This window comes from Schistocerca nitens, chromosome 11, assembly GCF_023898315.1.
Source record: "Schistocerca nitens isolate TAMUIC-IGC-003100 chromosome 11, iqSchNite1.1, whole genome shotgun sequence".
Taxonomy (NCBI): domain Eukaryota; kingdom Metazoa; phylum Arthropoda; class Insecta; order Orthoptera; family Acrididae; genus Schistocerca; species Schistocerca nitens.
The window spans coordinates 203,219,310-203,231,272 of record NC_064624.1 but is presented as its reverse complement, the minus strand read 5'-3'; the positions used below and the strand labels follow the sequence as shown (position 1 = coordinate 203,231,272).

The following is an 11,963-nucleotide window of genomic DNA, read 5'->3' as shown; positions in this document are numbered from 1 at the left end:
GCCAGTACCTCGTCTCCTACCTTCCAAACTTTACAGAAGCTCTCCTGCGAGAGGAGAGCTTCTGTAAAGTTTGGAAGGTAGGAGACGAGGTACTGGCAGAAGTAAAGCTGTGAGTACCGGTCGTGAGTCGTGCTTCGGTAGCTCAGTGGTAGAGCACTTGCCTGTGAAAGGCAAAGGTCCCGAGTTCGAGTCTCGGTCGGGCACACAGTTTTAATCTGCCAGGAAGTTTCATATCAGCGCACACTCCGCTGCAGAGTGAAAATCTCATTCCAGTCTCGTATTGTTTGTGGAAAGAAGGATTGTCGGTATGCCTCTGTGTGGGCTCTAATCTCTCTCATTTTATCCTCACGGTCTCTTCGCGAGATATACGTAGGAGGGAGCAATATACTGCTTGACTCTTCGGTGAAGGTATGTTCTCGAAACTTTAACAAAAGCCCGTACCGAGCTACTGAGCGTCTCTCCTGCAGAGTCTTCCACTAGAGTTTATCTATCATCTCCGTAACACTTTCGTGATTACTGTATGATCCTGTAATGAAGCGCACTGCTCTCCGTTGGATCTTCTCTATCTCTTCTATCAACCCTATCTGGTACAGATCCCACACTGCTGAGCAGTATTCAAGCAGTGGGCGAACAAGCGTACTGTAACCTACTTCCTTTGTTTTTGGATTGCATTTCCTTAGAATTCTTCCAATGAATCTGCTTTACCGATGATCAACTTTATATGATCATTCCATTTTAAATCACTCCTAATGCGTACTCCCAGATAATTTATGGAATTAACTGCTTCCAGTTGCTGACCTGCTATATTGTAGCTAAATGATAAGAGATCTTTCTTTCTATGTATTCGCAGCACATACACTTGTCTACATCGAGATTCAATTGCCATTCCCTGCACCATGCGTCAATTCGCTGCAGATCATCCTGCATTTCAGTACAATTTTCCATTGTTACAACCTCTCGATATACTACAGCATCATCGGCAAAATGGCTCAGTGGATTTCCGATGTCAACCACAAGGTCATTTATGTATATTGTGAATAGCAACGGTCCTACGACACTCCCCTGCGGCACACCTGAAATCACTCTTACTTCGGAAGACTTCTCTCCATTGAGAATGACATGCTGCGTTCTGTTATCTAGGAACTCTTCAATCCAATCACACAATTGGTCTGATAGTCCATATGCTCTTACTTTGTTCATTAAACGACTGTGGGGAACTGTATCGAACGCCTTGCGGAAGTCAAGAAACACGGCATCTACCTGGAAACCCGTGTCTATGGCCCTCTGAGTCTCGTGGACGAATAGCGCGAGCTGGGTTTCATACGATCGTCTTTTTCTAAACCCGTGCTGATTCCTACAGAGTAGATTTCTAGTCTCCAGAAAAGTCATTATACTCCAACACAATACGTGTTCCAAAATTCTACAACTGATCGACGTTAGAGATATAGGTCTATAGTTCTGCACATCTGTTCGACGTCCCTTCTTGAAAACGGGGATGACCTGTGCCCTTTTCCAATCCTTTGGAACGCTACGCTCTTCTAGAGACCTACGGTACACCGCTGCAAGAAGGGGGGGCAAGTTCCTTTGCATACTCTGTGTAAAATCGAACTGGTATCCCATCAGGTCCTGCGACCTTTTCTCTTTTGAGTGATTTTAATTGTTTCTCTATCCCTCTGTCGTCTATTTCGATATCTACCATTTTTTCATCTGTGCGACAATCCAGAGAGGGAACTACAGTGCAGTCTTCCTCTGTAAAACAGCTTTGGAAAAAGACATTTAGTATTTCGGCCTTTAGTCTGTCATCCTCTGTTTCAGTACCATTTTGGTCAAAGAGTGTCTGGACATTTTGTTTTGATCCACCTACCGCTTTGACATAAGACCAAAATTTCTTAGGATTTTCTGCCAAGTCAGTACATAGAACTTTACTTTCGAATTCATTGAACGCCTCTCGCATAGCCCTCCTCACACTACATTTCGCTTCGCGTAATTTTTGTTTGTATGCAAGGCTTTGGCCATGTTTATGTTTGCTGTGAAGTTCACTTTGCTTCCGCAGCAGTTTTCTAACTCGGTTGTTGTACCACGGTTGCTCTTTTCCATCTCTTACGATCTTGCTTGGCACATACTCATCTAACGCATACTGTACAATGGTTTTGAACTTTGTCGACTGATCCTCAACACTATCTGTACTTGAGACAAAACTTTTGTGTTGAGCCATCAGGTACTCTGAAATCTGCTTTTTGTCACTTTTGCTAAACATAAAAATCTTCCTACCTTTTTTAATATTTCTATTTATGGCTGAAATCATCAATGCAGTAACCGCTTTATGATCGCTGATTCCCTGTTCTGCGTTAACTTGTCCATCCTCTTCAGGAGTATTACTGCACTGCATGGAATCCTTACTACCAAGAATTGGAGGAGAACATTGAAAAAGTTCTAAGAGGAGCAGCCTCTGGTAAGTCTTCGCTGACCAGCAATTCTGGTGACTTTTCCAAACTCTGCCCCTTTCTCTAAACCTCACCAGTCCTTTTCCTTCACCCCTCTTTCTTTCCGTTCAACCCATTTGCCTGAAGGAGGAGCCACTGGCTCCAAAAACTTGCCTAATTATAACTTCCTTTTACATGTTTATTCTGAGACCACTTGGTGCGTAGATCCCCCCCCCCCCCCAAATACAATTACATTATTTTGTCAAATATTGATTGTTTTCATTGTTATAAGCTTTATTTACTGTTTCTATAATGATGTTCAACAACAACCATCACATTAGAACACTGATATCTTTTTAACATGGTTTCACAAAAAGAGCAAATCTAATTGCTGTTAGAAAGAAACTAAAACAATTAGTTATTTCGGATCTTTTTTAAATAGGCAAAATTTAAGTTGTTTTAATTTCACGTTTTGAACAATCTACACAGAATGACAGTAAGAGTAATTTATTCATTTTTGCTTGTTGTATGTCCTCTTCTTTCCTGTATTTTATACTTTCCTACATTTATTTTCTACGCATAATGTACAGTTATATGAAACGTGAATATCTAAAGGAAGGAAGATTAACATTCTCCAACCTGTGAACATCATCAATGTCACTAGAGAAGCAGCATAAGTTTGGATTGGGAAGGACTGGGGAAGAAACTGGTCATGTTCTTTTCATAGGAACCATCCCAGCAGTTACCTCACGGTGCCACTTCAATTGGTGAGAATTTCTAAGGGATAGTCTCGGTAGATGCAGAAGAAACCATGAGGGACACAACACCACCAGGTAAAACTAATGTGCCAATAAAACAATGAAGCTTTTACCGTGTCATATCTGAAGTGTGTCCTCTTGTGTCTGCCTCCTGGAACAATTGGAGATGGGTTTCAGTTCACAAATTCAGTGAGACTTTTACAGTAGATAAAGGAAACTATACTAGTAGTTGCAGATAACTGATTATTCATCAATATTTCTTACTGGTAATATGTATCAAAAGTAATAAAGCATGTACATTGTACAATGTGAAAATTGCGTAAACTACTCACAATGTATTACATCACTTGCACTTCATGTTACCTGATTTTACCTTCTTTTTACACTTTCTCAACATCTTTTACATACTACTACTACTACTACTACTACTAACAACTATTAATTATTTGACAAGTGGTAAAAACTCCTGTTAAGCACATACATATTTAATTTCATTACCACTTCGTTTGGTGTTTTTCATTCCATCTGCAATATTTCTGACATTCCATAACACCCTACCTACTGACAGGATCATACATGGTACAACTTAGAACAATCAGATGACAAAATCTCTCAATGTAAAGGCTTGAAGGTGCATGCTTGATGATGACTGATTCCAATCAGTCCACAGCTGCAGAAAACCAAGTTCGTCAAATCTGTACCGTGCTCAGACTGCCCGAGCTACCTAACAAGCTTACCACTTGAAACAATCCAGGAAGGCAGTGTAGCTTACCAAATACTATGCACACAGTAAACATAACCTACCACAACTAAAACTTTACAGGAATTCTTACATATGTGGGAACTTACCTCAATCTCAGTTGAATCCACCCCTAAATATACATCTTGATCCTCTTCATTGCAGTCACTGAACTCTGGGACACATTCTTCAAAAACCTGGAAACATAACATAACATAATTCATGTTAATTGAAGCTATAAGCACATTTCCCTTCTAGTATTAGGCTCTTATTTTAAAGGAAAGGTAAGAAAAAACACAAAGCCTAATTCGTGCATTATGAAAACTTTTTTAAAAGGAAAATTCTGTATTTTCATTGGTGAGCAGCAAGTTCATCTCTGAACCCTTATGCCACTCTCACACGGAATGTGAAGAGTACTGGTGACATGAAACAGGAAATATTTTGTTACCTTGCTACGTGAAACTTATAATTACATGAATCATTCACAAACATAAGAAACATATTAAGTACTGTCGAATTTTGAAAACGTGCAATCAAATAGGAACAAAAATTATGTAAAGTCACTTTCTATGTCATAGGCAGAAAGAAACCGATGCAACATTGAAACAAAGTTTATTTAAGTCAAAGAGCCACAATTGGTAGTCATCCTGTGAAAACTTAAAAAACTATGGAAATATGTTGCTTTGGAACCACATACAAATTAAAAGAAAGAACATATTCTTTTGGTACAGTTTTAAAAAATAAAGATTTAGAAACAGATGCCTGTGTTTAAAAGCGCCACAATATCGTAAAAAGCAAAGGTAAAGGAGAGCAACATAAACATCCACTTGTGTTTTACACAACAAATGTCTGTGTGATTGTCTGTTGGTCACTCAGAAACGAAAACCATTTGAGATTAACCTGGAAAATGTAGAGGAAAACAAGTTACAAATAAAAATTTGATGTGTTTTCTGCTTTTAGTTGGCACAGGATATTTCATAGCATTCTGCTTTCAAAACCTGTTGATCTTTATTCAGTACCCACATCGACATAAAAATTTAACTTTTCACAAATATTCAAAACTTTGTTCGTTGGTTAAAAACACCTTGTCAAATGATATTTGTTCGGCAGGAAACTGAATACTTTTGTAGCTCTCCCTTTAACATGTTGCGAAATACTGAACCTGTTGATGTATCCAAACACTTTCTTGAACATTTCCTCAATGCATCTTTAAGAATTATTAATGAAGCAAACACAGCTACTGTATTTCATGAGTGTACATCTTTGGAATCACAATCTGTATGATTTTGATTGAATCAACTGTGGGTTGTTGGTGAAACATTGTAAATTAACTAAACAAACACTGTTTTTTTGCCTTGTTTCGCAGTTTTATTATTAATGTTACTGCACAACCCAGGTTTCCTGTTATAAGCCCATTTTCAAGCACATACTGATTTCCAAAGATGATAGATAATGCACAGATAAACATGATGACAAAGCAAAGATAATCATCTCAATTTCTTAAGGTATCAGTCCATAGCTTAATTTAAAATTACATCAATGAGCATTTTTTTAACAAATTACAAACAGAATTACACAATTCAACAACTACACTAACATGACAGCACTAAAGTTACACATCAGCCAAGAATTTTTTAAATGCAATGCACTGGGGCCGAAAGTTTTGCTTTATCCTGGGGTTGTGATCTCATCTAAAAGAGGTGAATAACTGAATTGGGTTTGCTTGTATACTAATAGGTGTGGGGCTGCACACATCTGTCTTCTAATGTATAAAATTTCTAATTGGTTGAGCGAGTTTAGCCCCCTTTTCCTACGTGTGTAAGACTTGTACACCTATTATGTGTTTGTGGTTATCGTTCAGGTAATGTTCCGCAAAGGCCGAAGCAGACTTCTTCTATCTCCTGCTTCTGTGATGTACTTTAAGCCTGGTGCAGATTGAGCTCCCCGTCTGTCCAATGGAACAAGACTGACACTCAGGGCATGAGATTTTATAAACCCCACCTTTTGTGATGGCTGGTTGTTTGTCTTTAGCGTTGAACAAACAACTACATATTGTCTGAGGGGCACAGAAAAACACAGAGAAACCCTTTGCCTTCAAAATGTTACTTACCCTATTTGATGTTATCCCTATAAAAGTTGATCTACACCATTTCTTTACGAGTTGGTCTGTGTTTTTCACTGGGGACAATAGGGACCTGGCTTGCTTCCTCATCTTTTTACTTAAAATTTTGTCAGTGATGTTGGTGTTATTAATATTTGTGGCTATTGTTTTTGTTGTGCTAAGTTCGTCGTCAAAGTATTCATGGGACATAGAGATAGAAAGGAGATGGTGGATCATGTGGTGGAATGCTGCATCTTTATAGGCTGTATGATGTCTGGAGGAAGCCGGGATGAATGTGTCAGTGAAGGAGTCTTTTCGGTAAATTTTAAATTTACGGTTACTGTTTTCTACCTTTAAGCTAATGTCTAGTAAATTTATGTTCCTCCCACCTCCACAACTCCATGTCGACCTTCGTGTTAGTGTGCCATTGGTTCATGTTTTCCACAAATTTGTGGAGTTGTGTACTGGAACTTTTCCACATACAAAGAATATCGTCTGCATATCTCTACCAATACACAACATGTTTTTCCAGTGGTTCCCTCTTAAGAATATCAGCCCCCCACCCCTCCATGAACATTTCTGCTAGTGAGGGGGATAAAGGTGCAGCTGTTGCCAGACCATCTGCTTGCTGATAGTAGCTCCCTTGAAAACAGAAATAATTTTGATTTAAACAACATTCCACTGTACTAACAATGCTCAGCTGCTCTCCTGGATTAATGTTGTGTGAACACAATGATAGTGACACAATATATACACAGTCATTCACTGGAATACATGTGGACATTTAAGAGACTAATTTTGCATTTGTTGGAACCTTAACATCTGTTAACTTGTTAACTAAAATCTAAACTGTTCTTAATGCTGTATTTCCCTTTGACGTTCAGTTTCTTCTTAAAGATGGTGTTGATCCGCCTGGCATCCTTGTATACTGGAGCTTGTATTGCAGATACCACAGAACTGATTGGCACTTCTGGTTTGTGGAGCTTCGGTAAACCGTACAGCTGTGGTGCCCTGGGGTTCATTTGCAGAATGCACTTACAGGCGTATTCAGGGAAGATGTTGGATCACTTGTTTACTATGTGCTTAGGCTGATCATTGTAACTAGTTGGTGGGTCTCTCTGTAGTTTTTGTAGCTGCACTGACTGGAAACACTCTTCTGCTTTGTTGTGTAATCTGCTTTGTTTAACAGCACTACAGTCTCTCTTATCTGCCCTTGTCACAATACTGTTTTCAATCATAGTTTTAAACTCCTTCATGACTACGTACTCAATGTTCTTCTGATACAGTGCTTGTTGTTGTTGTTGTTGTTGTTGTTGTTGTTGTTCCTGTGCCTGCTTGATTTCTTCTGCACACTGCACATTCATGGGGTGGGGAGGCAGCATAAATTTACTGGACATTAGCTGAAAGGTAGAAAACAGTAACCGTAAATTTAAAATTTGCCGAAAAGACTCCTTCACTGACACATTCATCCCGGCTTCATCCCAACAACGTACAGCCTATAAACATGCAGCATTCCACCACATGATCCACCATCTCCTTTCTATCTCTATGTCCCATGAATACTTTGACAACGAACTTAACACAATAAAAACAATAGCCACAAATAATGCATTTAACACCAACAGCGCTGATAAAATTTTAAGTAAAAAGATGAGGAAGCAAGCCAGGTCCCTACTGTCCCAAGTGAAAAACACAGACCAACTCATAAAGAAATGAGTTAGATCACCTTTTATAGGGATAACATCAAATAGGGTAAGTAACATTTTGAGGGCAAAGGGCTTCTCTGTGTTTTTCTATGCGCATCAGACAATATCTAGTTGTTTGTTCAGTGCTAAAGACAAACAACCAGCCATCACAAAAGGTGGGGTTTGTAAAACCTCATGCCCTGAGTGTCAGTCTTGCGACATTGGACAGACGGGGAGTTCAATCTGCACCAGGCTTAAAGATCATCACAGAAGCTGGAGATTGAAGAAGTCTGCTTCAGCCTTTGCAGAACATTGCCTGAACAATAATCACAAACACATAATAGATGTACAAGCCTTACACACGAGGAGGAAAAGGGGGCTAAACTCACTCAACCAATTAGAAATTTTAGACATTAGAAGACAGATGTGTGCATCCCCACACCCATTAGTAAACAAGCAAACCCAATTCAATTATTGACCTCTTTTAGACGAGATCACAACCCCAGGATAGAGGCGAAACTTTCGGTCCCAGTCCATTGCATTTAAAAAGTTCTTGACTGATTTGTAACTTTAGTCCTGTCATGTTAGTGTGATTGTTGAACTATGTAATTACGTACGTAATTTATTAAAAAAATGGTCATTGATGTAATTTTACATTAAGCTATGGACTGATACCTTAAGAAGTTGAGATGATTATCTCTGCTTTGTCATCATGTTAGCTGTGCATTATCATCTTTGGAAATCAGTAATGTACTTGAAAATGGGTGTGTAGCCTGAAATCTAGGTTGTGCAATAACATTAATAATAAAATTGTGAATCAAGGCAAAAAACAGTGTTTGTTTAGTTAACAAGTTGTATGGTTAGTGCATCTGACCTAGCTGCCAACTGCCTTTGACAAGTGCTGCAGTCAAAGATAACACAGGCAAACACAACCCTTGTCAGTATTTGTGAGCACTGGACCAAAACATGCTGGAAGCCAGAATCACATTTACATCAGTTCTCATGTCTACACCTACATCCACATACGTACGCTACTCACAAGCCACCATACAGTGATGTCAGAGGGAATTTCCTTTCATATACCACTGACAAATAGAGAGATGAAAAAACGTACTTGTAAATGAGCCCCAATTTCTCTTATATTGTCTCTGCTGTCCTTAGGTGACATGTACATTGGCGCCGCCAGAAATATTCTACTGTCAGCCACAAATGCTTTGTAACTAGTGTTTTATGACATAAACGTTATCTCGCCTCCAGGGATTCCAATTTTTGTTCAGTATCTACATAGTTGCATCTACCAGTAAAAAAACGAACAGCATGCTTCTGAATTGCCTTGATTTCTACCTTTAATGTGATCTATTGGGGATTCCAAACAGTCGACCATTTGCCTTCCCTATTATCAACAGTATATGCTCATCCCATTTCATATTGCTCCACAACATTACACTCATATATTTAATCGACGTGACTGCATCACGAAGCAGACCTACTAATAAAAATCGTATTGCTGTAATGGCATTGAATACTTTAGGCAAATTATGCTACCCTGTCACTATGAACAAAAATGTTCATTAATGTTGAAAGGTGACTTACTGGCAGAAAAGATGTAATATCACCAACAATTTTATACATAGTAGTAGCTAGATAAATTGTTTCACTTTTTATATATAACACCACTGACCATCCACTTTTCTACTATTTTGTTCTGAGTTTGCAAACTGCTGACATAGTATCTGTACTACTGTACACTTCTGGCAATGACAGCAAGCAATCTACTTGTCTGCAGCACCTTTTAACATACCTCCAGGAAGGGAAAGGTATTTCTCTGTGCTATTTACTGAACATAAAGACTTACTGAATACACAGAAATAGCTCTTTTCTCCCTCCGCACTGTCAAGATTTAATGAGCTAGCAACAGGAGGGCAACAGAATTGGTAGAAGGGAAGTAACCAATTGCCCTTTTGTGAAACACAAATGTTAACATTTTCGAAATGGCATTTTGGTGGAAGTGATATCCAGCAATGCCCTCAGAAAAAAGAAATTAAGTGGTTCTGCCACGTTTCATAAACTCACAGTTTACAACACTGTTAATATTCTTTTCATCAAAACACCTATAATGCCACCAATTCAAATTCATAGTAACCACGGCACACTAGCATCCTCATCCAATTGGCACCAATACTGTGTACAAGATGGGCAGTGCCACTGGGGTCACAGATTGCTTCATTTAGGTGTCTGTGTGGTTATGTGCCGGGGAGTGTGTGATTACACTAAAAGTGCACTAACATCAAAGCTAAAAATGGTTCTCTTGATATATTACACACTTTTCAGGGCCATGTACCCATCACTATATGTGACAGACTCACTTCCTGCATTTCTGTTTAATATTGACATCCCATAATATTCATTATTTCAACATGAATGATCTGATAATTTCCACAATATTACAGTCTATTTATACACTAGAGGAAACAGCACATGTATGTAGAGTATACTGCACCTCTATCCATTCGCTCACAGAAATATAGGTAGCTTAGAACAAAATAACTGCTAAGAATATTAATGAGACAAACAAAGAATGAATTTGACATGCAGCAGCTACATACCTCTTTCTTAATGCTCCGTGGGTCACAAATGATAAGCTGATTATCAGCAAGTGGATCAATCTGTAACAAGACAATGAGAAAAATAAAACAATTTTAATCATTGTGATTCCGAAGTGTGTAATTACCTGTTAATTTTGGGATTACAAAGATTTGCACATATACCTTGTACAGAAATGTTTCCTGAGGGGAACCTGTACAACTATACAAAGATTTTTTTTTAGAACATTGCTAATTCTTCTGTATCTGTACAAGACCCTTTTTGTGGCAGACAGCATTCCATCCAGCTATAAACTAATCTATGCAATCTTCTCCTCTGGTACCAGTAAACCTGTTCACCAGCCACCAACCTGCATCCCCCGGCATCATTCTGGCCTTGAAATCACTCAACCGCATCCTTCACTGAGGCTTCAACTACATCTCCTCCTCATCCCCGGCAGGAAGGATATCCTAACAAAATTCCTACTCACATCACCCAAAGTAGTGTTCCACCAGCCACCCAACTTACAGAATACCTTTACCCATCTTAGTTCCAATCCTGCTCCCAACCCTTCACACCACGTGTCATTCTCTTGTAGTCGGTCCACGTACAGGACCGTTCCCCTTACACCCGACATCACCTGCAACCACAGTCCAGTCACAGGCTCCGACTACCCGACAAAAGGCAGGGCCACACGTGAAACCAACCGCATTATACACTAATGAGCCAAACATTATGACCACCTGCTTAATAGTTTGTTTGTCTGTCCTTTGAATGAAATACATCACTAATTCGGCATATCAGGGATCCAATAGCTTGTCGGTAGGTTTGTGCCATTAGATGTCTACGCACAACTCGTGCATTTCGTGCAAATAATGGGCTGCTGATTTGTACAGTGATGACGGTGGCCAACAGCGACCCAGATGCGTTCCACAGCATTTACATCAGGTGAATTCGGCTGCCGAGACATCAAAGTGAGTTCACTATAATGCTCCTCAAACCACTGTAGCACGGTTCTAGTACCGAGACACGGACAATTACACTGCTAAAAGACGACATCGCTATCGGGGGAAAACACCGAGCGTGAATGGATGCAGGTGGTTCGCAAATGTCAGCGTGTATTTGATTACTAACACAGCCCCGTGAAAGCGGAGAAGAATGTCTCCCACATCATAACACTGCTCCCACCAGACCTTGCCCACGGAGCACTGCACGTTTCGAGCAACCGTTCACCTCGACGACAGTGCTCGTGGAGACGACCGGTCACCTGGTGTAGGAAAAATTTAGTTCATCCTAAGTGCTGACACGTTTCCATTAATCGACGGTAGAAACCCGACGGTCCACACCCACTTTAATCTTAACTGACAATGTCATCGGGTCAAGATACGAATGTGCCGTGGAGCTCCACGTTCGACAATGTACGGTGAACACTGTGCTCAACAATACGTGTGCATTCACCGGCACTGTGCTCTTTAGGCCTATATGCCACAGATCGCCACCTATTCTACTTTACAGAGCAGACCGGCCTCCGAGCTCCACGTTCCGTGAAAATTCGTGGACGTGCGACCGTTTAGCGCCTAGTGGTAGTTTCACTGTCCTACTTCTTTCTGTAGATGCTCACGATAGTAACACACGAACATTCGACCGGCTTTGTCATTTTCGAGATACCCGTTC

The 11,963-nt window shown here is 39.8% G+C and overlaps 1 long non-coding RNA gene across 1 annotated transcript in view; it reads right to left on the bottom strand.

The window, feature by feature from the left end:
* Positions 1 to 4,047: 4,047 nt before the first annotated feature.
* Positions 4,048 to 11,963, bottom strand: part of LOC126212917 (uncharacterized) — a 37,618-nt gene continuing 29,702 nt past the window's right edge. Inside the window, exons 2-3 of the long non-coding RNA XR_007540998.1 lie at positions 10,313 to 10,372; positions 4,048 to 4,117 (exon numbers count right to left, since the gene is read on the bottom strand). This is a non-coding gene — a long non-coding RNA (uncharacterized LOC126212917). The remainder of the gene's footprint in view (positions 4,118 to 10,312; positions 10,373 to 11,963) is intronic.